Source organism: Stegostoma tigrinum, chromosome 8 (genome assembly GCF_030684315.1).
Source record: "Stegostoma tigrinum isolate sSteTig4 chromosome 8, sSteTig4.hap1, whole genome shotgun sequence".
NCBI lineage: Eukaryota > Metazoa > Chordata > Chondrichthyes > Orectolobiformes > Stegostomatidae > Stegostoma > Stegostoma tigrinum.
Genome location: NC_081361.1, coordinates 90,806,621 through 90,833,417, shown reverse-complemented (window position 1 = coordinate 90,833,417; position 26,797 = coordinate 90,806,621). Strand labels below are relative to the sequence as shown.

The window sequence follows — 26,797 nt, the reverse complement described above, 5'->3', positions numbered from 1 at the left end:
TGTATGTTATAATTTTGTAATTCTTCAAGAACTTCTCCCAAAGTGGGAAAGTGACAATTGAATTAGTCTACTGTACCATTGTGAATTAGAATTGTATCTTGTTGATGCAATACGTGCATTTTTTTAAAAAAAAGAGAGCTTGTCGAAGGTACCTGAAATTTGAATTATAGTTATTTTAGATGTCTGCGCTCAGTTGGAGTGTTGATAAAGAATGTTGGCCCAAGAATGGGAAAGACTAGAAGGTAGCTGTCAGAAGTTCAAAAGTGCGAATTAGTACTTGAATTGAGGGAGGCGGACAGACGAAGCACTGCCTATTTAGAGGAATAATTGAGATTGTAAGCAATTGTCTGTCCTATGTAAGTAAAGGTAATTTGGTCTTACTTGCAATTTTACGTGCAGCGTGTAAAATACTGAGCAGTTAGAGGCAGTATTGTCATTTCACATTGATGAGGCTACTGCCGTTGACTACGTTCAGAATTGTTTTCGGATCTGGATTATGTGCAAGACCTGATCATGCGTAACTACACATGATCGACAAATGTGTGACATGAGACAGGCACCAGCGTCAAAAAGCAATACAGTAGTAGTGGAACCGTCTTTGAGAGAGATTGCAGAGCCTGGAAGCTGTGCATCAGTGGGAGAAGTTTAAGAAAATTGTAATCAGCTGCATGTTTTGAGCCAACTTAGAAATCAAAAGAAGCCATTGGTTCAGATGACAAGTGGCACTTATGCTGTTAGGGCTATTTAAAAATTATTCGAGCGGAGAATGCGGATAAAAGCATCATCTTATTTGAATAATTTAAAATCTTTAATTTAGTTTGTTAAATTAATTGTGCATGGTTTGAACACAAGGTTGAATGAGATATTACTTCATACTTAGCTTTAATTTGGTATCTATACAATGCATGTGAATGGTAACAGCCCAGTTCTCATTCGGAAGAATATAATTTGTTTTTCCATCCTTGTGCTGAATGTGGAATTTTCCAGTAATCAATAACTATGCCAGTCAACTTTTTAATCACTCTAATTAATACTTTGCTGGTTTGAATGTAATTCTTGGAATATTGGTGCAGGAATCTGAGGCTTTTTCTAAAAAAAAGCTTGAAATAATTTTAAAGAAAATATCATATTGGTTGGAAACAGTTGATAATGAGCATCAGGAAATGAGTTTAACACTGCTGTAACCAAATCTCAGGCTCCATATGACCTTGTAATTTGCCTAAGCTTTGGTTGAATTTTTGTATTGGGTTAAATTGCTGCTATGTTTCTCACTTGTGATCATGTATATTACACATTCTTGGTACTAACTTTTAAGATATTTCATTTTGTCTTTCAAGACACTTGACATGCAGATTCAGATTAATGTTGTTGAACTGCTGTTGAAAATGAACGACTCATCATTTTTGCTGCATTTCATTTCTTTGCTACAAGGTTGCTTTTGCTTTCTACGTCCTTTATATGGTTTGGGGGATCAGGACGATTGGTCAAATGTACAAAATTACCTTTTGATCTTTATCTCCTTTCAGGAGTTGCATTTCTAAAAATTCTCTGAAAAGCAATGAAAACAATGCTTGCTCCAAGTGAATGCATTTTCATCTTTTGGTTATTGTTGCATAGTCCTTTATTGTGGGATTCATTGTTAATGCTTTCCTCACCGAAAAAAAAGGGTCTCATTAGATGTCAAAAACTGACTGCAGAATATTATATCTTTATGCTGTCTTCATTGCTGAAGGACAGATGGAATGCTGTTGTGTGTGCTCATTTACTGCGACACTCCACTTCTTTTACAATGACAATAACTAAAATTGTAAAAAAGCTGCAAATGATAATACATTTCCACTACAAAGGGATGGAGTCATCGGTTGCCATTTGTGTTGAATTTTGTTAATACTCGATTGCTAAATACTTTCATATTTTCCAGAGTTAAAACTTAAGGAATTTGTGTTTATCAAGGGGATGAAGTAAACTGTAAATAGCCATACAGCATGGAAATGGACTCTTCAGCTCAAGCTGTCCATACTGACCAGGTTTCTTGAACTGAACTAGCCCCATTTGCTGAGTTTGGCAGAGATCCCTCTAAACCTTTTCTATCCAGTCCAAATGCCTTTTAAATGTTGTAATTGTACCTGCCTCTACCACTTCCTCTGGCAGCATATTCCACATATGCGCCACCTTCTGTGTCAAAGCATTGCCCTTCAAGTCCCTTTTAGATCTTTCCGCTCTCACCTTAAACCTATGCCCTTTAGTTTTGGAGTCCCCCACCCTGGGAAAAAGACTTTGGCTATTCACCATATCTATGCCCGTCATGATTTTATAAACCTCTAACGTCACCCTCTGCTCCAAGTGGGGGAAATAAATTCCAGCCTTTCCTTATAATTCATCCTGCAGTCATGATAGCATTTTGTTTGAATACCCTTTCCAGTTTAACAACATCCTCCCTATAGCAAGGTGACCGGAATTGTAAGAGGCACTCCAAATGTGGCCTTATCAATGACTTATACAGCCATGACATAACGTGCCAACTCCTGTCCTCAGTGCTCTGACTGATGAAGGCAAGTGTGACAAATGCTTTCTTCACCATCTTGTCTACCTGTGACTCCACTTTCAAGGAACTGTGCACCCACGCTCCTAGGTGTCTCCGTTCGACAACGCTTGACAGGGTCCTGCCACTAACTGTATAAACCCTGCCTGGTTTGTCTTGCCAGAATGCAACACCTCACGTTTATCTGAATTTAATTCAATTGCCATTCCTCCTCAAACTGCCCAGTTGCTAAAGATCCCATTGTGACCTTCTTCACTGTCCATTATACCACCAATGTTGGTATCATTCATAAACTTATCAACCATGCCTCCTGCATTCTCGTCCAAGTCACTTGTATAAATGGCAAGCAACAGTGGACCAAGCCCTGATCCTTGTGGCACACTTCTGGTCACAGAACTCCAGTCTGAACAACAGCCCCCTGCAATCACCCTCTGCCTTCTACAATCAAGCTAATTTTGTATCCATTTAGCTAGCTCTCCCTGGATCCCATGGGATCTAACTTTAATAACAAATCTACTATGTAGAACCTTGTCAAAGCCTTACTGAAGTCTATATAGACATTGTCTTCCGCTCTGACCTCATCTATCATCTTGGTACCTTATCAGAAAACTCAAATCATGTTTGTGAGACTCTATTTCCTACTCATGAAGCTGTGCTGACGATTGCTAATCGGTCTTTGCCATTCTGAATGCATATAAATCTTGTCTGTCAGAATCCCTTCCAACAGCTTATCTACCACTGCTGTCAGGCATATCAGTCTCTAGTTCCCTGGCTTTTCCTTGTAGTCTTTCTTAAATACTGGCTCAAGATTAGCCACCTTTCAGTATTCCGGCACCCCATCCATGTTTTCGCTGATGTAAGCATCTCTGCTAGGAGCTCTATAATTTCCTCCCTAGCTTCCCACAGTGTCCTGAGATAAGTCTGATCAGTCCCCAGGGATTTATCTACCTTTTGTGTTTGAAGACCTCCAGCACCTCCCTTCTGTAATGTGGCCTCTTTTCAATATGTCACTATTTATTTCTCCAAGTTCCCTTGCTTCCACGTCTTTCTTCACAGTAAATACTGATGTGAAACATTTGTTTAGGATCTCACCCATCTCCTGTCGTTTCTCACGTTGGCCTTTGTTGATTTTGCCCTTCGTGCATTTGTGCTATTTTGCCCTTTATGCACTTGTAGAATCTCTTGGGATTCCTCTTGAACCTTTCTGCCATAATTATCACATGTCCCCTTATTACCCTCCTAATTTCCCTTAAAAGTGTATTCCTAAAACCCCTATACTCCTCAAGGGTTTCACTTGACCCCAGCTGTCAATACCTGACACATGCCTCCTTCATTTTCTAGACCAGAGCCTCCAATATCTCCAGTCATTCAGTGTTCTCTACTCCTGCCAGATTTGACCTGTATGCTGACAGGAACATATTGTCCCTGAACTCTCATTATCTTGCTTTTGAAAGCTTTGCACTTTACCTGCGAAAAGCCTCATCCAATCATGATTAAAATAAATCTATTTTCAACTGAATCTGGTTATTTCATTCACTTTACTAACAATTCAATCACTTTTATAAGTGTAATATTTTCATATTTCCTTTGTCATTTGTTATAACTAATTTTGTTTTTGTAATTTTATTCCGTATGATTATAAATATAAAAGCAATTTGATCAGGAATTGAAGTCAGTTACATCTGTGGTGTGTTTTGCTTGGGTTTAATGACAAAATATTGAAGACTGGTGTGTTTGTTAACACAAGTTGGTCTTGTTTGGGTTTTTTTAATTTGAGACGCTTTTTGTAAAGTCTCTTTGAAGCAGAAAGATATACTTATCTCCGGAGGATTGCTATGCCATTCAGCTATAGTGCAAAAGCCAGGATAAATTGCATTCTGTTCATTGCAAAGCAAATTGAGCAGTGTCCACTTGGCAGTTTGTCCTACATTTGTGTTTTACAGTCCTGTGAATTGTCTTGCAACATTTCATTATGTTTAAGGCATTATATTACTAATAGTTCTCATAAATTTTGTCCATGCACACTTCATTTATATCTGCAGATAACATTTCTTGGGTTGAAAGTTGAAGGACTGTTTGATAGTATTATTGAGCTTATTAATGTTGATATGCCAAATCATCATCATTTCAAGAAGCGTAGGTAAGAGATGCATTAATCAGTAAAAGTATCATACATCATTGTCTACGGGACTCAGTGTTATGATTGACTTTATTTTTCAGCGTGTCTAAGGCTGTACTCTCATTAGGAGTTGGTCTCAAATTTTTAGCTCGGAAATGCAACTTAAGTTACTTTTTTAATAAAATGGCATCTGTAATCAAGCAGGCGTGAAGATCCACAAACACTACGACATGCAGACCAGTATGTTCAGAGTGACTATGACCTAGAAATAGATCTACCTGCAGATAGAAAAGAATAAAAGAACAGCTCTCAAACTGAAAATTGTAACATTGGCTAGTCTGTCAGATAACTGCTGCACTGAGAGAATTTGCTGTTGGTGGAAAAACTGGTGAGACTGTAAGAAGAAATCCATCCTGAAGATGATGATCATGACTAAATGCACCATGACAAGGAGGACCTTCACTGGTCTGATCTTGAGAAGCATGTAATGGAATTTGTCTTCAAGTCATGGTTATTGCAACAATTGGGTCAATGGTTGTATTAGCATGGCATGGTTAAGTCAATGGTTTTATTTGTATTACTTGTCTATGCACTTAAGTCGGCCAAACAATCCCAAGATTTCAGAACAAATACTGTTTATGGTCATGATTTTCTGGAATGCAACAGGTCTAGTTGAAGAGCAAGATTGCTCAGCTTGGGATTAGATGTTCCACTCCTCGACATCCCAGATATCCTCCTTTCTTTTTTTAAAGCACCGCAATTTCCTCTCTCTTGTGTTTCCTGCACCTCAGCCCTCATACCCTCTCCCCGCAATAACAACAAAGACAGAATTTCCCTAGTCCTCACGTATCAACCTCCGGATTCAATGTACCATTCTCCGCCACTTCTGCCACCTGCAATCTGACCCCACTACCAAGGATATATTTCACTTCCTACTCTTATCTGCCTTCAGGAGGGACGGTGCTCTCTCTGTGATTCCCTTGTCCGCTCCATATTCCCCGCTAGCCCTGCTACCCTGGCACCTTTCCCTGCAACTGCAGGAGGTGCTACACCTGCCCCTACACCCCCCCCCCCCCTCACCTCCATCCTAGGCCCCAAGAAAACCTTACACATTAGCAGATATGCAGGTGAACATCTGTTTAATGTGATACATTGTATCTGCTGTTCCCAACGTGACCTACTCTACATCGGGGAAACCAAGCGGAGGCTTGGAGACCGTTTTGTGGAGCACCTACGCTCGGTTCATGACAAACAACAACACTTCTCAGTCATCTGCTCCACCCCATCTGCTCCTCCCACCTCACTGACCAACCCCCACCCCCACTTCCTACCTACTAACCTCATCCCCGCCTCCTTGACCAGTCCGTTTGCCCTCCCTTCCTGACCAACTCCCATCCCAACTCTCTAGCTACACTCACCTTTTATTGGCTTCATCCCTGCTTCCCTGACCTGTCCATCTTCTCTCCACTCATCTGCTCCACTATCCACCTTCTATCATTGCCTCCCCCTCTCTGTTTATTTCAGAGCCCCCTTCCCCTCCCCCATTTCTGAAGAAGGGTCCAGACCCAAAAATACTGCTCCTCTGCTGTGTTCATCCAGCTCTACACCCTGTTATCTCAGACTCCAGCATTGGCAGTTCCTACTACCTACAATAACACTTGTGGTTCACATTTTACACTAGGCAGGTAGGTTGATTCCCATGTTTGGAAGTGTTTTTGAAGATTCAAAGGGTGACTTATGTGCTATGGTCTACAATTTTGATACTGGTCAATAAGACAATTTGAAATCATATTCATTGTTAGAGGGTGGAACTGAAAAGTAGAGAAGTTCTATTAAACATCTGTAAGGCCATGTTTGGAGACCTGAACTGTTCACTCTATTACGTGCTATGAAAAGAATATAGAAACAATGTAGAAGATTTGGAAAACAAAAACCCAGCACAGTAGCAGAATTGAGGAGTTGTACTGATTGAACAGGCTGGGGGCCTTGGAGAAAAGAAGATTGAGAGTTGATATGGACGAGTTTAAATTATGGAAGAACATGACAGATTAAATGTTGGGAAAGAATGTCATTTGCGGGTGAGATCACAGTTGTTGCGCTTAGTAGGGCTGTAGAATCATACAGTACAGCACAGAAACACTCTTTGGTCTATGCTGACCAGGTTTCCCAAACTGAACTAGTTTCATTTACTGGCATTTGGCCCATATCCTACTTAATCTTTCCAATTCAAATACCTGTCCAAATGTCTTTTCAATGTTGTCAGTATAATCACCTCTAACACTTCCTCTGGCAACTTGTTCCGTCTTCTCACCACCCTCTATATGAAAACCTGGCGCCTCAGGTCCCTTTTAAATCTTTTCCTCCGCATCTGAAACCTGTGCCCTCTAGTTTTAGATTCCCCTACCCTGGGGAAAAGACCTTGGATATTCACCGTATATATACCACTCATGATTTTATAAACCTTTTGTAAGGTCACCCATCTGCCTCCAATGCTCCAGGGGAAATGAACCAGCCTGTGCAGCCTCTCCTTATAGCTCAAATCCTCCAGTCTTGTAACACCCTTGTAAATCTTTTCTGGACCCTTTCAAGTTTAACAACATTGTAAAGTAGGGTGATCAGAATGGTAATGCGGCACACCAAAAGTGGTCTCACTGATGTTGTGTACATCTGCAACATGTTGCCCCAACTCCTACACTCAGTGCTCTGACCAGTGACAGTAAGCATGCCAAACACCTTTTTCTCCACCTTGTCTGCCTGTGATGCCACTTTCAAGAAACTTCATACCTACGCCCTTCGGTCTCTCTGTTCGTCATCAGCCTCCAGGTCCTGCCACTATTCGTCTGAACAAAATGCAACACCGAGCATTTATCCAAATTAAAACTCCACCTGCCACTCCTTGGCCCATTGTCCCAATTCATCAAGATCTCATTGTATTCTGAGATAAGCACATTCACCATCCATTATACTGCCAATTTTGGTGTCATCTGCAAACTTACTAATCAGGCCTCCTACATTCTCTTCAAAATTGTTTGTATAAGTGATGAGCAACAGTGGACCCAGCACAGATCCTTATGGCACTCTTCTGGTCACTGGCCTTCTGTCCAAGCAAGAACCTATGATAACAAAGTGTGGAGCTGGATGAACACAGCAGGCTAAGCAGCATCTCGGGAGCACAAAAGCTGACGTTTCTGGCCCAGATCCTTCAACAGAGATGAAGGGCCTAGGCCCGAAACGTCAGCTTTTGTGCTCCTGAGATGCTGCTTGGCCTGCTGTGTTCACCCAGCTCCACACTTTGTTATCTTGGATTCTCCAGCATCTACAGTTCCTGTTATCACCAGCAAGAACCTATATTCTTTTAAATGAAGGGTATAAACAGAAAAAGCCAAGCTCCCCCGATGCTCCCCCTCAGACATTCCTGTGATAGGGACAGGCTCAGGTGAAGTACAGAGTAAAGCCCTCTGTACGTTTTTGAAACAGAAAATAAAGCTTCTTCAACTTTTTAAAAATGAAAGTGAAGATACTATTACTCTGGGGGAAGAAACAAAAATAAAGAAACAAACAAAAATTGACTCTCTCAATTTCATCCCCATCAGCCTCTTTTGAGGTGGAGACTACAGAGCTAAAATAAAATGAACTCGTGCAAATGAAAAGGAACAAAAACAAATAAACAAGTCCCCTCTCCTCTGTCCTCATGAAGTGCGCCCTGGACACGGACAACAATGGTTTAAAGTCCAGAGGGTTAGAATAGAATAGAAAATCCTTGTCACCTGTACTCCAGTACAGCCGTGCTGGAGTACAGTGAAAAGTTTTACAATGGCACCATCTTAGTTACAAGCACCTAGGTACAAATTTTAGGTACAGAAGAGAAATAGAAAGAAGAGTAGTATTACTTATATTACTTTACAGTGTTTTAAAGAATAAGTTAGAAATAAGACATAGTCAAAGGATTGGCATTATAGTCAGATTTTTTTTAAAAAGTCCGAATAGACATTATACTGTAGCAGCTCAGTGCAGGGGCTGCCCCCACATGGTCTGACCGCCTGTGCCAGACTCCTGTTCAACAACTGTCCCAGCTTGGCTCCTTGGCTCCAAGCCTCCAGTCTGCTCTGCACTGGCTCTCGGCTGCTCCAAGGTAAATTCCAGGTCTGCCAAAGAGTTAGTGGCATGTTTTAAGATCTAGCATTAATACCATTGATATGAGTGAATAGGGAAGCAGACTCAATGGGCCAATTGGCAGAATTGTTCCTATATCTTAAGATCTATATCCATAAAAGGCATTAAAAGGAAGGCTAGATAGAATTAGCTATGGTCCTTGGTAGACTTTTTGGTTCTGAATGCCATGACTGTGATTTCATGTCACACTTCAAGGCATGAACATAAATGTCAAGATAATAAAATGTGAGGCTGGATGAACACAGCAGGCCAAGCAGCATCTCCGGAGCGCAAAAGCTGATGTTTCGGGCCTAGACCCTTCATCAGAGAGCTCCTGAGATGCTGCTTGGCCTGCTGTGTTCATCCAGCCTCACATTTTATTATCTTGGATTCTCCAGCACCTGCAGTTCCCATTATCTCTAACATAAATGTCAAGCTGACTGACCAGTGTAGATGTCAAATCCTGTCTTCGGAAAAAGGTGCAAAGCCAAAATCCCTGATTAAGTGTAGGTTAAAGGGTACTGTGTATTATTTTGAGCAAGAATGAGGAAGTGAGCCCCAGTATTTTGACTAATTATCCCTCAATGAACACGTAAAATGTCATAATATCTGATTGTTATCACATTTCTCCATAATCTTCCTAAAACAGCGAATGTTTCCATGTTTCTGACATGTCAAGTGACAGTGTTTCAAAAAATACGTAATTGGCTGAATTGCACTTTGAGATAGTTAATGATCATGAAAAGCAATATGGGAATGCAAGTATGTCTTTCATTCAGATATGTGAAAGACAATTAAGAGAAGATATTACAGGGTAAGTAAACCTCCTCCCACCCGGATATGCAGCATAAACACTGACGTCGACTTGGTAGACCAACTGGCCTGTTTCTCTGCATTAAATGTTAGAGGCAATAGAAAATGTCTGCAGCACAAGGAGATATTGGGGCTGGTAACCAAACGTTTTTCCAAAAAGATAGGCTTTAAAGAGCATCTTAAACAGGAGAGAGTGAGGGGTAGGAGTGTGAACTTCAGAGCTTAAAAAATTAATTAGCTGAAGACTTGGTTATCAGCAATGAAATGATGAAAATTAGGGGTGTGCAAAAGAGTAAGCATTTGAAAAGTGCAAAGATCTTGAGTGTTGTGGTGCTATAAAATAGTACAGATAAGGAGTGATTTGAAAATAGGGATTCTACAGTGAACAGAGAAATCATTTTTGTGTCAACGGAGCTAATTCAATGATCAATGAGGAGTTCAGTTATATATGTTATAAAATCGATTTTGCAATAATCCAGACAGTCCCTTTTGAGAAGTTTTTGACAAAGTTAAGGATACTTGTACATTAAGCTGGATCCACGAATGAAGGAAAGAGAAAGCCGAGCAAAATGTGCAATCCACTATTCCTTTCAGATTCTAAATCCAGTGTACTGAACTGTGTTGAAAGCATGATTAACACCTCTAGACACTAGGTTTTACTGTGATCAATATATTTTTAAAAAAGAAATGGTTTGAAATTGGGTAACTTGCAAAGTTGGGTAAACCATTTGTGGATTGGGAAGCAGGACGTTAGCATTTTACAAACACCAAATTGTAGGGGGGACGTATCGTGTAGTCCCTTGTAAAAGATTGTGCTTTTTCTATGCTTGGAGATGTCCGTGAGCACCTTGAAAGTTTGCAAGTACAGAGAGCACCCAAATTTCAACATTTGTGTTGAAAAGCTGTACTGTTAGCAGGCCAAGCAGTATTTTTACCAAGTGAACAGGGTTTTGAATTTAGCCAATTAATTTGAACTAGGCACTTGGATACCAAAAACCTTTCAAATTTGAATCTAATGGTTTGACAACCTAGGACTAAGCTGATTGTAAGAAATTTGTATGTCATCAAAGCTATAAAAGAAGGGGGCAGTGGGGAAATCAGCAGAGTTAACTACCATCTGCTAGAGATAATAGTTTTCAGATCTTAGAGAAAGCATCATCTATTCACAACGGTACCACGGCACTCCTAGCTAAGACTCCTGACAGAAGAAACGACAGAAAAGAAAAAACGTTTTGGAAGACGTAACCTTGTTGAAATTTTGAGACTTAAGTTCCATTGTTTTGTATATAAGTGGGACTTGCATTTATTGGAACAGCATACTATTAGAATATTGCGTTATATGGGAATAGTTAGTAGTTAGAAGTGATTTGCTGGATTTGTTAATAGTTTAATTTGTTCATTGGTAAAGTTAGATAAATAAGTTGTTTCTTATTGATTGTAAAGCGAGTGTCAAGGATTTGTTTGATTTAACCACGAGACGTTGCTGAAACACAGTTTACACCCCTTTTAACAGATTATAGGGCAAGGTGCTCCTCTGGGTGTTTTGGTTTTGGCTCTCCGAGGAGGCTCAACCTCTGCTTTACAACATACATCATCATCTGCATATTTTGATGTAAATGTTAAGGAGTTTGGAATGTAAGCTTTTGTCAAGAACTTCCGAGTAGCTATTAGGGAATCAGTTAAATTCTGTCCTTAAATCTTTTTCTATATGAATTTCAGTGAGGTTTCGGCGTTGCCGCTGTTGCACTGTAAGGTTACAATAAGCTGGGTCATTAATCAACTAATGTCTGCCTGCAACCTTCTAAATCTCAAGGTGCTTGTTATGTGAAAGGGGAATGTACACTGATCCTAAAAAAGGGTCAAGAGTGAGAAGTAATATGAAAGTGTTGTAATTTCTGCTTGAAATATGATGTTCCCCCTTGCTCCACAATTTCAGTGAATTTTGTTTGAACAAGAAATTGATTTATTCTAGTACTGCAATTAGAAATAATGAGGTAAAGTGAATCTTGATAGTAGAAACAGCTGGTCTGTTGATGAGTCGTGGAAATTAAAGGAAATCTCCTGCTTTGTCAGCAGGAATCCATTGTATGTATTAACGTGCAACTTTCCAGCTGCACTCGGCCTTCCTTCTTCAGTTCAAGACTTGATGGTGATCTCAGAAATAACTTTTCTGTAATAGTTTTCAAATCCTTGACATTTCTTAAAGCACAATGTAGGCACTAGTTTTGAAATGTAGCTGTTGTCGTGTCGCTATTTTCTGAGGCAGGTTTGGATTGAACAAGGGAGCATTCATTTGTATCTAGCTATTTTCTGTTTGTTTCAACCTAGAGGTCTTGGCCATCTGCCTAATGGCCATGTCCTCCACTCCCTCTTCTCTAAACCCTTCTAAGCCTATTTTATCAGCTTTGCCAATTCACAGCGTATGGCACTAGTAATGTATTTGCTGACAAATATGAGCACTTTTTAACAGTGCCGGTTTCTCACTGCTGGGAAACTGGTATGGATGATTAAACAAACCCGAGAATTTATTGGTAGACAGTAGCGTGTCGGATGCTAATGTGAAATTATTGGGGGAACAATCAGTTTTAAGGAACGTTTAGGTATAAGGAAAGTGAATGGGGCGTGATTGATATGTGAGAGGAAGAAACATTGCAGACGTAGCTGGAGAAAGTAAATAGGAGGAAAATTAGACTGGGGGGAAATTACAGTTCTCCGTGTGCATGTGAGGGAGAATTATGGATGGAACAAGGTTTGGGTGAGAGCTGCAGGGGAATGGGATACGATATATGAGGGAGAATGCTAACCTTGAGGGATGAGCACAGCAAGATGAAGAATGACATCTTTTTATTTTTCTTTTTTTAAAAAAAAAATCTGTGAAGCTGTTATCTGACAATCTAGATCTTTGTATTTGTGTTCACATGATTTCTAGTTGCCTTGTTGCTTTGCAAAAACAAATCCAACAGATGATCTGTAGCTTGGCTGTACTGTGTAAAATTGTTCTTTCCCTCTGGGACCTGAGTAGATTTCAGCATTGGGTGATTTAGCTGGGTTTTCCTGATGCATGAAAAGATCCAAGTTAATTGTCATCAGCTTCTTGGCGACAGTATGCTCCCTTTACTTTTCCTAGTTAACAGTTACATTCAGGCCTTATTTGCTGAGGCAGTATGATGTCCAGTGAAGACACCTCATTGAAAGTCTGAAGGGGATAAGAGCTAAATGAAACTAAGATATCTCTACAGCATATTTACAATTTGCAGGCAAGTTAAGTTGAGAAGCAGGGCCCATTCTCTGATTAATGGCATTGCCTGACATCTTTCCACTCCACTTGTATGTCTCAGTAGTTTGCAAAACAGTGAAAATAACTTCCAGATCTAAATACTAATGTAATGCCAGTTTTTATCCTGAATAGGAAATCTAAATGATCTGTGTTAAGGAAACTGGTGCGGGGTTCAAATCTGGAGATGTACACTCGTTACGAAGCTGAATATGCATATTTATGGTTCACTGATTTTGAACTTGTAATATTTGGCTACATTTGTTTTATAACTGAATACGTTTTGTGAGATTTTTTTGATCTGTATTTAATCTGTTGCAAGTTCTGATTGGAATGAACAAATTCATTCCCAGTCCGAGAAACCATTACAGACCGTATATCACTGGTAATACATTGTTCCAATATTAAATCAATTCTCCCTCAAATTCGAGATAATTAATCTGATTCATTTGCCCTTTAATTTTCATGAACAGCCTTGAAAATGCTTGCAATTGTTCGTTACATCATTTTACCATTCTTCATTATCAATTATGGAAACTACTTCTGTTGGCAGATCAGAGCTAACTCTGACAGGTTGAGAAGTGGTACTTTATGCCTCCAGAAAATTTGTTGAGTATCATGCACTATTTTTTTGTTTCCTTGGAAGAAGTGCCTTGTTAAAGGCTTTTGGAAATTCAACTAGATCACGTCCACTGACTGTCCTTTGTCTAACTTGCAGATTACCTCCTCCAAGGAATTCTGACAAATTTGTGAGGCATAACTTCTCCTTGACAAAGTCGTGCTGATGTAGGCCTGTTTTACCACGTGCTTTCATGTATTCTGTAATCTCATCCTTACTAATTGACTCTTAAAATCTATCTAACGATCGAGGTCAGGCTAACCGGCCTATAGTTTCCTTTCTTCTACTTTCCTCCCTTCTTAGACAGGTGTGTTTCATTAGCTATTCTCCAACCCTCTGCCCTCCCTAATCCAATGCTTCCTGAAAGATTACTACTAATGCCTCCACTATCTCATCAGCTATCTCCTTCGGAACTCTGGGCTGTAGTCCATCTGTTTCAGATGATATACCCATGTTCAGACATTTCATCTTAACCAGCACCTTGTCATTAGTGATGGCTACTACACTTACCTCTGCCCCCTGACTCTGTTGAAATTCTGGTATGTTACTGGTTCCATCCACTGTGAAAACAAATGCAAACTACTTATTCAGTTCTTCCACCATTTCTGTATTCCCCATTACTACCACTTTAGTCTCACTTTCCAGCGGTCCAGTGTCCACTTTTGCCTCTGTCTTCCTTTTTAGATGTCTAAAAAGCCCCTTTGGGATCTTTAGCTAGCTTACCTTCATATTTCATCTTCTGCCCTTTACTGCTTTTATAGTTAACGTCTGCTAGTTTTTAAAGTGTTCCCAATCCTCTGGTCTACCACTGATCTTCATCACACCACATTCTTTTTTTCTTTTGCTTCTGTGCTGCTCCTGACTTCCATTGTCAGCCATGGTTGCTTCATCTGCCCTTTGGTATGTTTCTTCTTTCTTGAGATGAATTTCTGCTGTGTCTTGCATATCACCCCCAGAAACTCCTGCCGTTGCTGTTCCACTGGTCTTCCCTGCTAGGTTCCTTGTCCAATGAACTCTGGTCAGCTGCTCCCTCACGTTTTTGTAGTTACCTTTACTCAATTGTAATACCACCTCATGATTCTAGCTTCTCTCTCTCTCTCTCTCAAACTGTAGGACATATTCTATCCTATTATGGTAACTGCCCCGAGGGTTCCTTCACTTTATCTCCCTAATCAAGTTTGTGTCATTACACATCATTGTGTCCAGAACTGGGAGATAGTGAGAACGACCAGTGATGGAGTCAGATAAAACGGTGTGGAGCTGGAGGAGCACAGCAGGTCAGGCAGCATTAGAGGAACAGGAAAGTTGACGTTTTGGGTTGGGACCTTTCCGTTTTCTGAAGAAGAGTCCCGACCCAAAAACACCAACTTTCCTGCTCCTCTTATGCTGCCTGGCCTGCTGTGCTCCTGTAGCTTCACGTTGTGTTATCAAGTCCAGAATTGCCGGTTTCTACTCCAAAAACCATTTTATAGACATTCCACAAATTCCTTTCTTGAGATCTGCTACTAACTTGATTTTCCCAGTTTATCTGCATATTGAAGTACCCCATGATTATTCTGTCTTCTGATTTATTTTCTTCCCCCCATCCTGATTACTGCTAGGAGCCCTCTACACGGCTCCCATCATGGTCCTTTTTCCTCTGCAGTTCTGCAACTCTACCACGCCAGTTCTACACCGTCCAACTCTAAATCACTTCTTGGTCTCGATTTTTAATTTCACTCCTTCCTAACGAGGCAACTCCACCCTCTGTATATCTACTTGTACTTTTTAATAGGACGTGTAGCCTTGGATATTTAGTTCCCGGCCCTGAACTCTTGCAGCCATGTTTCTGTGATGCCACCAATGCAATAGCCACCAATTTCAATCTGCACTACAAGCTCCTCTACCTTTATTTTGTATACTGCATGCATTTAAGTATAGTACCCTCAATTCAGAGTTACCTCCACCCCCGCTCCTGTTATCTCCTTGTCTGCCATGCCTGGAGTTTGATTCCTGACCCTTTCCATACTCTGTGTCCCATTACGTGTTCTGGAAACTTTAACCTCTGTTCAGCTTCGCAGTGTCTCTGTCTCACCCATGCTCTCTTTCATCCCCCTCCCCTCCACTACGACTCGAACTGTCCATGCAACTGAACTCACCCCAGTTTTAATTTTAATTTAAAGCACTATCCATTGTCCTTGTTATGCTATTCACAAGGACTCTGGTCCTGGCAAGATTCAGATGGAACCTGCCCCATTGAAACAGCTCCCACCTTTCCCAGTACTCATACCAATGTCGCATGAATTAGAGCCCATTTCTCCCACATTGATTTTTAAGCCGTGAATTTGCCTCTTTAGTTTTGTTGATTCAGTGCCAATGGCATGTGGCTCAGGTAGTAATCCAGGGCTATTACCTTTTTTTGTTTTGCTTTATAATTTAGCCCCTAGCTGCTCATTTCTCCTCAGCAGAGCAACAGATCCTTTCTCTATCTACCTATATTGTTGGTACCTACGTGGACTATGATAATTGGATCTTACCCCTCAAGTTCTTTTACACCTCAAATGAGACTTTATAAAGCTCTGGTTAGGCCCCATTTAGAATACTGTGTCCAATTTTGGGCCCCACACCTCAGGAAGGACATAATGGCGCTGGAGCGTGTCCGGTGGAGATTCTCACGGATGATCCCTGGAATGGTAGGTTTAACGTACGATGAACGGCTACGGATCCTGGGATTGTACTCATTAGAGTTTAGAAGGCTGAGGGGAGATATAATAGAAACTTACAATATAATATGTGGCTTAGAAAGGGTGGACGCTGGGAAGTTGTTTCCATTAGGCGGGGAGGCTAGAACCCGTGGGCACAGCCTCAGAATTAGAGAGGATAAACTTGAAATGGAAATGAGGAAACATTTCTACAGCCAGAGAGTGGTGGGCCTCTGGAATTCATTGCCGTGGAATGCAGTGGAGGCCGGGGCGTTGAATGCCTTCAAGGCAGAGATCGATAAATTCTTGATCTCAGAAGGAATCAAGGGCTACGGGAAGAGTGCAGGGAAGTAGAGTTGAAATGCCCATCAGCCATGATTTAAATGACGGAGTGGATTTGATGGACCAAATGGCCTTACTTCCACTCCTATGTCTTATGGTCTTATGGATATCCTGAGCCGGGGCAACAGGCAGGCAACACAGCCTTCTGGGCTGTTAATTCTGGCCACAGAGATCAGTGTCTATTCCCCTGATATACTATCCCTGACTACAACATTTCTGTTTTCTGTCTCTTGATCCGCTTCCTTTGCCTTGGTGCTGTGCTGAATTTGCTCACCCTCCTTAAAGCCCCCACTGTCATCCATAAACACTCCTGTGTTTACTGTGGAGAAAGAAATGAGGACTTAGGAACCAGGGGAAGTTAGTGCTATCTTGGGCACAGTCCATATCACAGTAGAGGAGGTGTTGTTGTAAGTACTAGAATGTTTGAAAGTGGATAAATCTCCTGATCTTGATCAGATGTATTCAAGAACCCTGCAAGAGGCTAGAAAAGAAATTGAGGGTCCTGGCTGATATATTTGCATCATCATTAGCCACAGGTGAGGTCCCAGAAGAATGGAGGGTAGCGAACGTTGTGCCCTTATTGAAGAAGGGCTGCAAAAAATAATCTGGCAATTATAGACCAGTAAGCGTAAGATCAATGATAGGTATGTTACTTGAGAAGATTCTGAGGGATAAGATATACGTGCATTTAGAAAGACAGGGTTTGATTAGGGGTAGTTAGCATCGCGTTGTGTGTGGGAGATCGCACCTCTCAAATTTGTTCGGGTTCTTTTGAAGTCACCTGGAAGGTTGATTGGGTCAGGGCAGTAGACGGACTAAAACAGAAGTTGCTGGAAAAGCTGAGCAGGTCTAGTGGCATCTGTGAACAAAAAATTGGTTAGTGTTTCGGGCCCGGTGACCCTTCCTCAGAACTGACCTCCAAGGTCCCTGGATCACTGGATCCAAAACTTTAGCTGATTTTTTCTTTTTCTTCACAGATGCTGCCAGACCTGCTGAGCTTTTCCTGCAACTTCTGTTTTTGTTCCTGACTTGCAGCATCCGCAGTTCTCTCTTTTGATTTGTAGTCTGTAGGGATGTCAGTCAGGCCTTTGATAAGGTTTCATGTGGTAGGCTGCTCTGGAACGTGAGTTGGCGAACTGGAAACACAATTGGCTTGATGGTAGGAAGCAGAGAGTAATAGTGGAAGGATGCTTTTCAGACTGGAGGCCTGTGACTAGTCCTGTACCTCAGATTTTGGTGCTGGGCCCATTGCTGTTTGTTATCGATATGAATGACTGACTTGAACGAGAATGTACAAGGCATAATTAGTAAGTTTGTGTATGTTACACTAAAATAGGTAGTATTGTGGACAGTGAGGAAGCTTATCAGTAATTGCAGCAGGATCTTGATCAGCTGGGGAAATGGGCCAAGAAATGGCAAATGGAGTTTAGTGTAGATAAGTGTAATGTTTGCATTTTGGAAAGTCAAATCCAGGTGGGAGTTTCATAGTGAATGTTAGGGCCTTAAGGAGTGTAGCGGAACAGAGGGCTGTTGGAGTGCAGGTGCACTTGTCTCTGAAAGTGGAGTTGCAGGTAGACAGAGCAGTGAAAATGACTTTTGGCACACTGGCCTCATCAGTCAGGTCATTTAAGTATAGAAGTTAGGATGTAATGTTGCAGCTGTCCAGCACATTGGTGAGGCCGCACTGAAGTATCATGTTCAGTTTTGGTATAGGAAGGATATTGTTAAACCAGAAGAATGGAGGGGAGCAAATGTTGTGCCCTTATTGAAGAAGGGCTGCAAAAAATCATCTGGAAATTATAGACCAGTAAGCTTTTGCTGAAAAAATTTATAAGGATGTTGCCAGGACTTGAGGGACTGAGTTATCGGAAGAGGTTGGTCAAGCTATGACATTTTTCTTCAGAGTGTAGAAGACTGAGGGGCATCTTATGGATGTGTATAAGATCATGAGAGGCATAGGTAGGGTGATTCACTCAGTCTTTTTCCCAGGGTTGGGAAATCGAGGATTAGAAGGCATCAGTTTAAAGTAAGAAGGGAATGAGTACATGGGAACCCGAGGGGCAACCTTTTTGACAGAGGGTGGTGCGCATATGCAATGAGCTGCTGGCAGAAGTGGTTGAGGCAGGTACACTGACAACATTTAAAAGTCATTTGGATGAAGACATGGATAGGAAAGGTTTAGAACAAATCGGGCCAAGTGCAGGGAAATGGCCTTAGCATGGATGGACGTTTTGGTCGACGTGGACCATTTTGAGCCCCAAGGGTCTGTCTTCGTGTTGTAGGACTCTGATTCTGTGATTGTATGAGCAACAAGAATCTCAAGTCTGTTAGACAAGGGCTGAGACTCCTTCAGCACTACCACCTTGATCTCTCTACCTGCCTCACTCATAGTGACACCCTCCTGTCCCTGATCACTGATGAAATTTGAGATAGTTAACGTAAGGGGTGTCTCCTGAAACAGTGTCCGGGTAGCTGTCCCTCTCCCTGAATCGCAGTGTTTGAAGTTCGGTCTCCAGCTCATCAGTTCCTAGCCAAAGTTCCTGAAACATCCAACACTTGCTAGAGAAATGGTCCGTCTGAATCACAATGAGGTCTACTAGCTCCTGCATCATGCAGTTACAACACATTGCTTGGCCTGGCATCTCTAATTTAAGTACTTAGTTCTTCATTTGACTTAACATGAGAATGATAATTTAAATCAAATGTTGGTCGCCAGGGATCATAGTTAATCAATGCTGACTGACTAATGCTGGTGGATGAAGATGCAGGCAAAAGTTTTGGATGGTTTTATATTTGTACAAATTTGGAAAAAAAAATGGAAAAGTTATAAGACTTGTGGTTTCATGGGATCACATAACATTTAACCCAGCATTTAATTTTCGTTGATAGTGGGAACTGCAGATGCTAGAGAATCTGAGATAACAAGGTGTAGAGCTGGATGAACATAGCAGGCCAAGCAGCATCAGAGGAGCAGGAAGGTTGGCTAGGCCTGAAATGTCAGCCTTCCTGCTCCTCTGCTGCTTGGCCTACTGTGTTCATCCAGCTCTACACCTTGTTATCTCATTTATTTTTCATTCTCTGGTTGCCTTTGAGAGCAGCTGCAATCCGTGTGGTGTTGGTATGCTCACAGTGATGTGTAGAATAGTGCTTCCAGGCTTTTGCCCCACAACAGTAGAAAGAATTGTAATAATTTAGGATGGTTTGATTTTGAAGGGTACTTGCAAGTGATGGTGGAGTTCCCATGGGTTGTCCTTGTTCTTCTTGATAGAAAAATTCAACGTTTAGGTGGTGTCGAAGGAGCCTTTGGTGAGATATGCACCTTGTAGCCATTACCCGTGCTGCTATTACTTTGAAGCTTTTCGTGCTAGAATGGTCTATGTTCTCGAGTGTTACTAGAGTTGCACTTAGCAGCACAGTATTTTATTACACCCAATGTCTTTTGTAGGTGGTAATAATTCCAGTGATGGCTTTTAGGTGTTTCTTGACCGTGAGCACATTGAATCATTGACTGAAGACTGGCGACCTCAGAAGGTGCTTCTTGAAGATGTTAGCAAAAGCTGAGTCTTGTCTTTTGCACTAGTGACCTAGACTTTGTCATCAATTGGGTGGGTATATTTGTGACGCCTTCTCCTCCAGTTAATTAGTTGTCCTTTAGCATTCACAACTGAAAGCAGAACTTTGATCTGATTTGTTAATTTTGGAATTACCTGTCTCTGTGTACTGTGTTGTTTTGACTGTAGTTATTTCACCAGGCCGTCATCTAATTTTTAGATATGCTGGCATTGTCGCCGATATACTATACTATGTGCTTTATCGAGCCAGTGTTGGTCTCTTAGCTTCATAACAATAGCAAAGTATAGTAACGTGAGGTTAGTGGCAAAGCATGAGGCTATAGATTGTGGTTGAATCAAATTTTTCTGCCTCAGATGGCTTTCAGCACTTCATGAATATCAAGTTATGAGCTGCTAGGAATGTCTGAATCTATCCCATTTAACACTGAAGAGGTAATGAATATTGTAGTTTTAAATAGTTGGTTCATCCAGGTAGATTTCTTTTCTTTGCAGGATTTGTTCCATTGATTGACCAATTACTTCATTATCTGCAAGTTCTTTGGAACAGCTGCTCAGTTTTGTCCCACATACCCGCATCTTAAGGAAATGCAGACAGAGGGAATGGGGCACTCACCAGACAGGAGAAGGGAACTAGACAGGCGCTGAGAGAATCCCCTGAATGCATCATGCTTGCAACCTGTTTTTCGGCTTTAAAACTTTGAGAGTAATAGCCCTTTTTTGTAAGCCACAGCATGAAATGGCAATTGTGGTTGGGGATTTGTTAGTCAGTGGGATGGACAAGTGTGGCTGTAGACATAATTCCAGGATGGTGTTTTGCCTCCTGGGTGACAGAATGCCATTGAATGGTTGCAGGTCATGTTGAAAGGAGACCGGTGAATAAGCAGAACTTGTGGTCATGTTAGGACCACTGATTTCGGAAGAAAGAGAAAGGAAGTCCTGTAAGCAGACTTTGGAGAGTTGGGTAGGGAATTGAAAGGTGGTAATTTCTCAATTATTCCTGTTGCCATTGCAGCAGTGAGCACATGAATCGAATGATAGAGCAGATACATGTGTGGCTGGAGAGATGGTGCTGGAAGGAGGACCTTTGATTTGAGGTGCAGGTATATACATCGGGGTGGAGGACTGTGAAATATTAGAAATTCACAGAGATAGTGGAAGTATGGCAGTTTTAACAGACTTAAAGTGAATTAATCTGCAGGCATGGAAGAGATACATCCCAAGCTGTTGAGGACAGCAAGGGAGGAAATATCGGGACACTTGGCAGTAATTTTCAAATCTTTCAGGCCACAATTGAGATGCCTGAGGGCTACTAACATTGTCCCATTTTTACAAAGCGAGGAAAGGATAAACCACAAAATTACAGATCTGGGCCAATCGTTAGAAAGAATTGAGGGGCAGAATAAATCTGAACTTGGAGAGACATTAATTCATCTGGGGTAGTTAGTATGGATTTATTAAGGGAAGGCTGCATTTGAGCAATTTGATCACTTATTTTTTGAGGTGGTAACAAGGAATATCGATGTGGGTAATGTATTTGGTGTGGCCTATGTGGACTTTAGCAAAGCTTTTGATAAGATTCATTAGGACAGACTGATCAAGCTATGAGGAGAGATTGAGTAGATTGGGACAGTAATCATTGGAATTTAGAAGGACGAGGGAGGATCTTGTGGAAGCATATAATATTATGAAGGGAATAGGTAAGCAAGAAGGTTGTTTCCACTGGCAGATGAAATGACAACTCGAGGGCGTAAAGGAGAGCAGATTTATGACTGAATTGAGGACTGAACATCTTCACCCAAAGAGTTGTGAATCTGTGGAACTCCTTGTCCAGTGCAGCAGTTGAGGCTACCTTGTTGAATGTTTCTAAGGCAAAGATTGATCGATTTTTGACTGGTAAAGGAATTGGGGGCTATGCTGAGCAGCGGGATAAGTGGAGCTGAGACAACGAACAGGTCAGCCGTGATCTTATTAAATGGCTGAGAAGGATCAACGGGCCAGGCGGCCTATTCTTGCTCCTATTTCTTATGTAAAGAAAGAGCCCATGGAATCCAAGACAGAGTGGCACATTGGACCCAGAATTAATTGAGAGGTAGCAAGAAGAGGGTGATATTGGAGAAATGTTTCTGTGACTGGAAGTCTGCTTACATTTGGGTTCTGCAGGGCTCCGTGCCTGGGCCCTTGCTGTTTGAGGTTTATTGTAATGATTTGCAGATGACAGGCAAATTGATAGTGGGAAATTGAGAGTAGGATAGCTGTTAACTGGAGGAGGATATAAATGACTGTTGAGGGGAGCAGAGCAGTGGCAAATGGAATTCAACCCTGAAAAATATGTGGTAATGCATTTGGTTAGCTAGCAAGCTAATGGATTAGACAATGAATTGTAGCACCCTAGCAGGTGCTGAAGATGAGTGGGACCTTACTCTGTACAGCCTATCACCATCTTTCCTAGTGTGTGGCTAAGAGATAATGGGAACTGCAGATGCTGGAGAATCCGAGATAACAAAGTGTGGAGCTGATGAACACAGCAGGCCAAGCAGCATCTTGTACTCCTCAGATGCTGCTTGGCCTGCTGTGTTCATCCCAGCCCCACACTTTGTTACATGGGATAGGCTAAGGTTGTTTTCATTAGGGCAGTAAATGTTGAGAGGGAACCTGTCTGTTGTACATGCAGATAAGATGGAAAAAAAATCACTTCCTTTCAATTAGTAGAGAGGTTGATAAAGTGGGTATAGATTTAAGGTAAGAGGTTAAAGCTTATGGGCAGAGTTGAGAATTGTTTTCAACTTGTATTGGAAATGTGCCTGAAAGGATAGTTGACTCAAGCTCCTGTAACGTTTTAGAAAGTATTTAGATAATCACTTGTGTTGCCAAAGCCCTCCGGGCTATAGGGAAAGAGCTATAGAAAGATTAATGTAGTCCGAGACAACGCAGTGTGGAGCTGGAGGAACATAGCAGGCCAGGCAGCATCAGACGAGGAGGAAAGTTGCCATTTCGGGTGAGGATCCTTTTTCGGAAATGGGGAGGGTAGAGGAGCTGGGAAATAATTAGAGAGTTATGGGGTGCTGGGGAAGGTAGGTGGGATGCTGATAAGTAAGTGCAGGTAGAGAGTGGTGGGGTTTGGTCAGTGGCATGGGTGAGGTGGATAGGTGGGAGAGAAGATGGACAAGTTGTGTCAGGTGAAGGAGGCAGGGATGAGAGAGGGTTGGACGTGGGATGATGCCAGGGTGAAGATGTTTTAAAACTGGTGAAATTCATGTTTAGGCTATAGGCTCCTGAGGCAAATATGTGGTGTTGCTTCTCCAGTTTGCGGATGGTGTCATTGTGGCACTGGCGGAGTCCCAGAATGGACATGCCACCCAGAGAGTGGGAGGGAGAGTGAAAATGGTTGATAACTCGAAGGTGATGTCATTTGTCACATCCAGAACACATGCTGTATGAAACGGTCTCTTGAGTCTTTGCATGGTCTCACTGATGTAGAGGAGGCCACATTGGGAGCAGTGGATACAGTAGACCAAGTTGGCAGAGGGTAGAGGTGAACCCCTGTCTGGTGTGTAAGGTTTGTTTTGGGTCTTGGATGGAGTTGAGGGGAGGAGGTATAGGGGTAGGTGTAGCACTTCCTGTGGTTTCAGGGAAAGGTGCCAGGTGTGGGGTTAGTGGGTGGTGTGGACAAGAGAGTTGCAGAGTGAGCGGTCCTTTCAAAAGGCATATAGGGGTGGGGAGGGAAATATCCCCTTTTGGTCAAGGGGTGGGATTGTAGGTGGCGAAAGTGGCGGAGAATGATACGTTGGATGTGGAAGTTGGTGGGGTGATATGTGAGGACAAGGGGTATTCTGTCTTTATTTTTGGGGGGGGAGGGTGTTTGAGGGCAGAATTGTGAGGAAATGCAAGAGATGCAGTCGAGGGCAATTTTTGATCACTCGTGGGAAGTGACGGTCCTTGAAATAAAAGGACATCTCAGACTCTTATTTGTTTCTCCGAAGTCGAGGAGAACCATATTTTGAGCAGCGAATTTAGTAGACTAGATTGAGTGAAGTGCAGGTAAAGCGCTGCTTCACCTGGAAGGTTTTTTTGGGGCCTTGGATATGGAGGAGGGAGGAAGTAAATAGGCTGGTATTACACCTTGGGAGGGAACAGTCCTTGCGGAGGACTGACAGGGGAGGGGAAAATGTGTCTGGTGGTGGCAGCCCGCTGGAGTTGGTGGAAGTGGCAGCTAATGATTGTCCGGATGTGGATGCTGGTGGGATGGTAGGCGAGGACAAGCGGGTCCCTGTTGTTGTGGAAAGGAGGGGGAGGAGGGGGAGATGGTGATGACTAAGTGCAGCTGATGGGTCAGATGTGGCTGAGGGCCTTATCAGTTGTGGTGTTGGCAAATCCTTGGTTGACAAAGAAGGTGGACATTTCTGAGGAAATTGGCATCATCAGTACAGATGCGATGGAGACGGAGGAACTGGGTGAATGGAATAGAGTTTGCAGGGTGTGAAGATGTATAGTCAAGGTAACTGTGGGAGTAAGTGGGTCGTTGTCAGTCCAGTAAATCGTCACTTAAGTCTTGGGTTGGAGGTCATGGTTGTCAGTCTTCTGAAAGCTGAGTTGTCAAGTTTTTTTACTTTTGTATTCACTCACGGGATGTCGATGGCCCTTGCTGGGCCGGTGTCTGATGCTGATTCCTCATTGCTGTTGAGAAGGTGTTGGTGAACAGCTATAGCCACTTGGTGTGGGTACATCCACATTGACATTCAGGAGGAAAATAGTGTCTCAACACTTGTTTGATTTTTTTTTTGAGTAAGTTTCCAAACAAATTGATAGAGTAGTAGATGTTGTTTATTTGGATTTTAGTAAAAGCGAGTTTTGAGATTTGTAGCTCAGGTTGAGCTTCTGGATGTGAGTTTGCTTGCTGAGCTGGAAGGTTAGTTTTCAGACACCTCGTCACCATTCTAGGTAACATCATCAGTGAGCCTCCGACGAAGCGCTGGTGTTATGTCCTGCTCTCTATTTATCTGTTTAGGTCTCCTTGCATTGGTGATGGAGTAGGAAATGACATCACCAACCCGAGGAAACCTAAGCAGATAAATAGAAAGCGGGACATAACACCAGAGCTTCATCAGAGGCTCACTGATGATGTTACCTGAAATTTTAGTAAATACTTTGACAAGGTTCTGCGTGGTAGACTATTTTTTTAAAAATTTGGTCACATGGGATTCAAGGTGAGCTTGCCTGTTCGATATGTAATTGGCTTAATGGCAAGAGACAGAGTAATGGTGGAGGATTGCTTTTTGGACTGGAAGCTTGTGACTAGTGGTGTTCCCCAGGGATCGGTTCTAGGACCTCTTTTTGTTTGTGATTTGTATAATTGATTTTTGAGAATATAGAAGGCATGGTTAGTAAGTTTGCAGATGATATCAAAATTGGTGGCATAGTAGAACGTGAAGAACGTTTTCTAAGATTACAAACAATCTTGATCAAATGGGTCAATGGGCTTCAAAACAGCAGATAGATTTCAATCTGGATAAATGTGAGGTATTGCATTTTGGTCCAACAAACAAGGGTAGGGCTTATACAGTTAGTGGTAGGGCCTTTGGTAGTGTTGTAGAGCAGAAGATCCTAGGGATGCAGGTACATATTTCTTCGAAGTTTGCATCACGAATAGGTGGTTAAATGGCATGTTTGACTTCATTGCGCAGTCCTTTTGAGTATCAGAGCTGGGATGTTATGTTGATGCATACAGGATGTTGGTGAGACATCTTCTGGAATACAGTGTCCAGTTCTGGTTGCCCAGTTAGGGGGAGGATATTATCAAGCTGGAGAGGATTCAGAAGAGATTTACCATGCTGTTACCCGCCATGGGAGGTTTGAGCTAGAAGGAAACGCTGGATAAGCTTGGAATTTTTTCATGGAATGTAGGAGGTTGAGAGGCGACATGATAGATGTTTATGAAATAATGAGATGTTTAGATAGAGTTGATGGTAGTTGTCTTTTCCTCCAAGATGGTGAATTTCAAGACTTAGGGAGCACATTTGTAAGGTGAGAGGAGAGAGATTTAAAATAAGACGTTAGGTAACTTTGTTACACAGAGTAATTCTTGTGTGGATTGAACTTCCTGAGGAGGTGGTGGATGTGGGTACAATTCTAACGCTAAAGACATTTGGATGGATATATGAATAGAAAAGGTTTGGAGGGATATGGGCCAGGAGCAGGCAGGTAGGATAAGTTTAGTTTGGGATTGTGTTTGGCATGGACTGGATGGACCAAAGGGTCAGTTTTAGTGTTCAAAAACAAAGTTGCTGAAAAAGCTCAGCAGATCTGGCAGCATCTGTGAAGGAAAAAAGAGTTAACGTTTCAGGTCCTGTGACCCTTCCTCACAACTGAGGGACCTTGGTGTTCGGTCCTGAGGAAGGGTCACCGGACCCGAAAAGTTAACTAAATTTTTTATTTCAGATGTTGCCAGACCTGCTTAGCCTTTCCAGCAACTTTATTTTTGTCCCTAATTCACAGCATCTGCAGTTCTTTCGGGTTTTTATCCTTCTAGTGCTGTCTGACAGATTCTGCAAGGAGTTTCAGGATTATGACTTAATGAGACTGGTGACACAAGCCAGGATGGTGAGTGGCTTGGATAGGAACTTGCAGGTGACGGTGTTCCCATGTATCTGCTACCCTGTCCTGGTAGTGCTTGTGGGTTTGGATAG

The 26,797-nt window shown here is 42.0% G+C and overlaps 1 protein-coding gene across 2 annotated transcripts in view; it reads left to right on the top strand.

Moving 5' to 3' along the window:
* Positions 1 to 26,797, top strand: part of LOC125456147 (heparan sulfate 2-O-sulfotransferase 1) — a 173,886-nt gene that overhangs the window by 1,731 nt on the left and 145,358 nt on the right. The window lies entirely within an intron of this gene.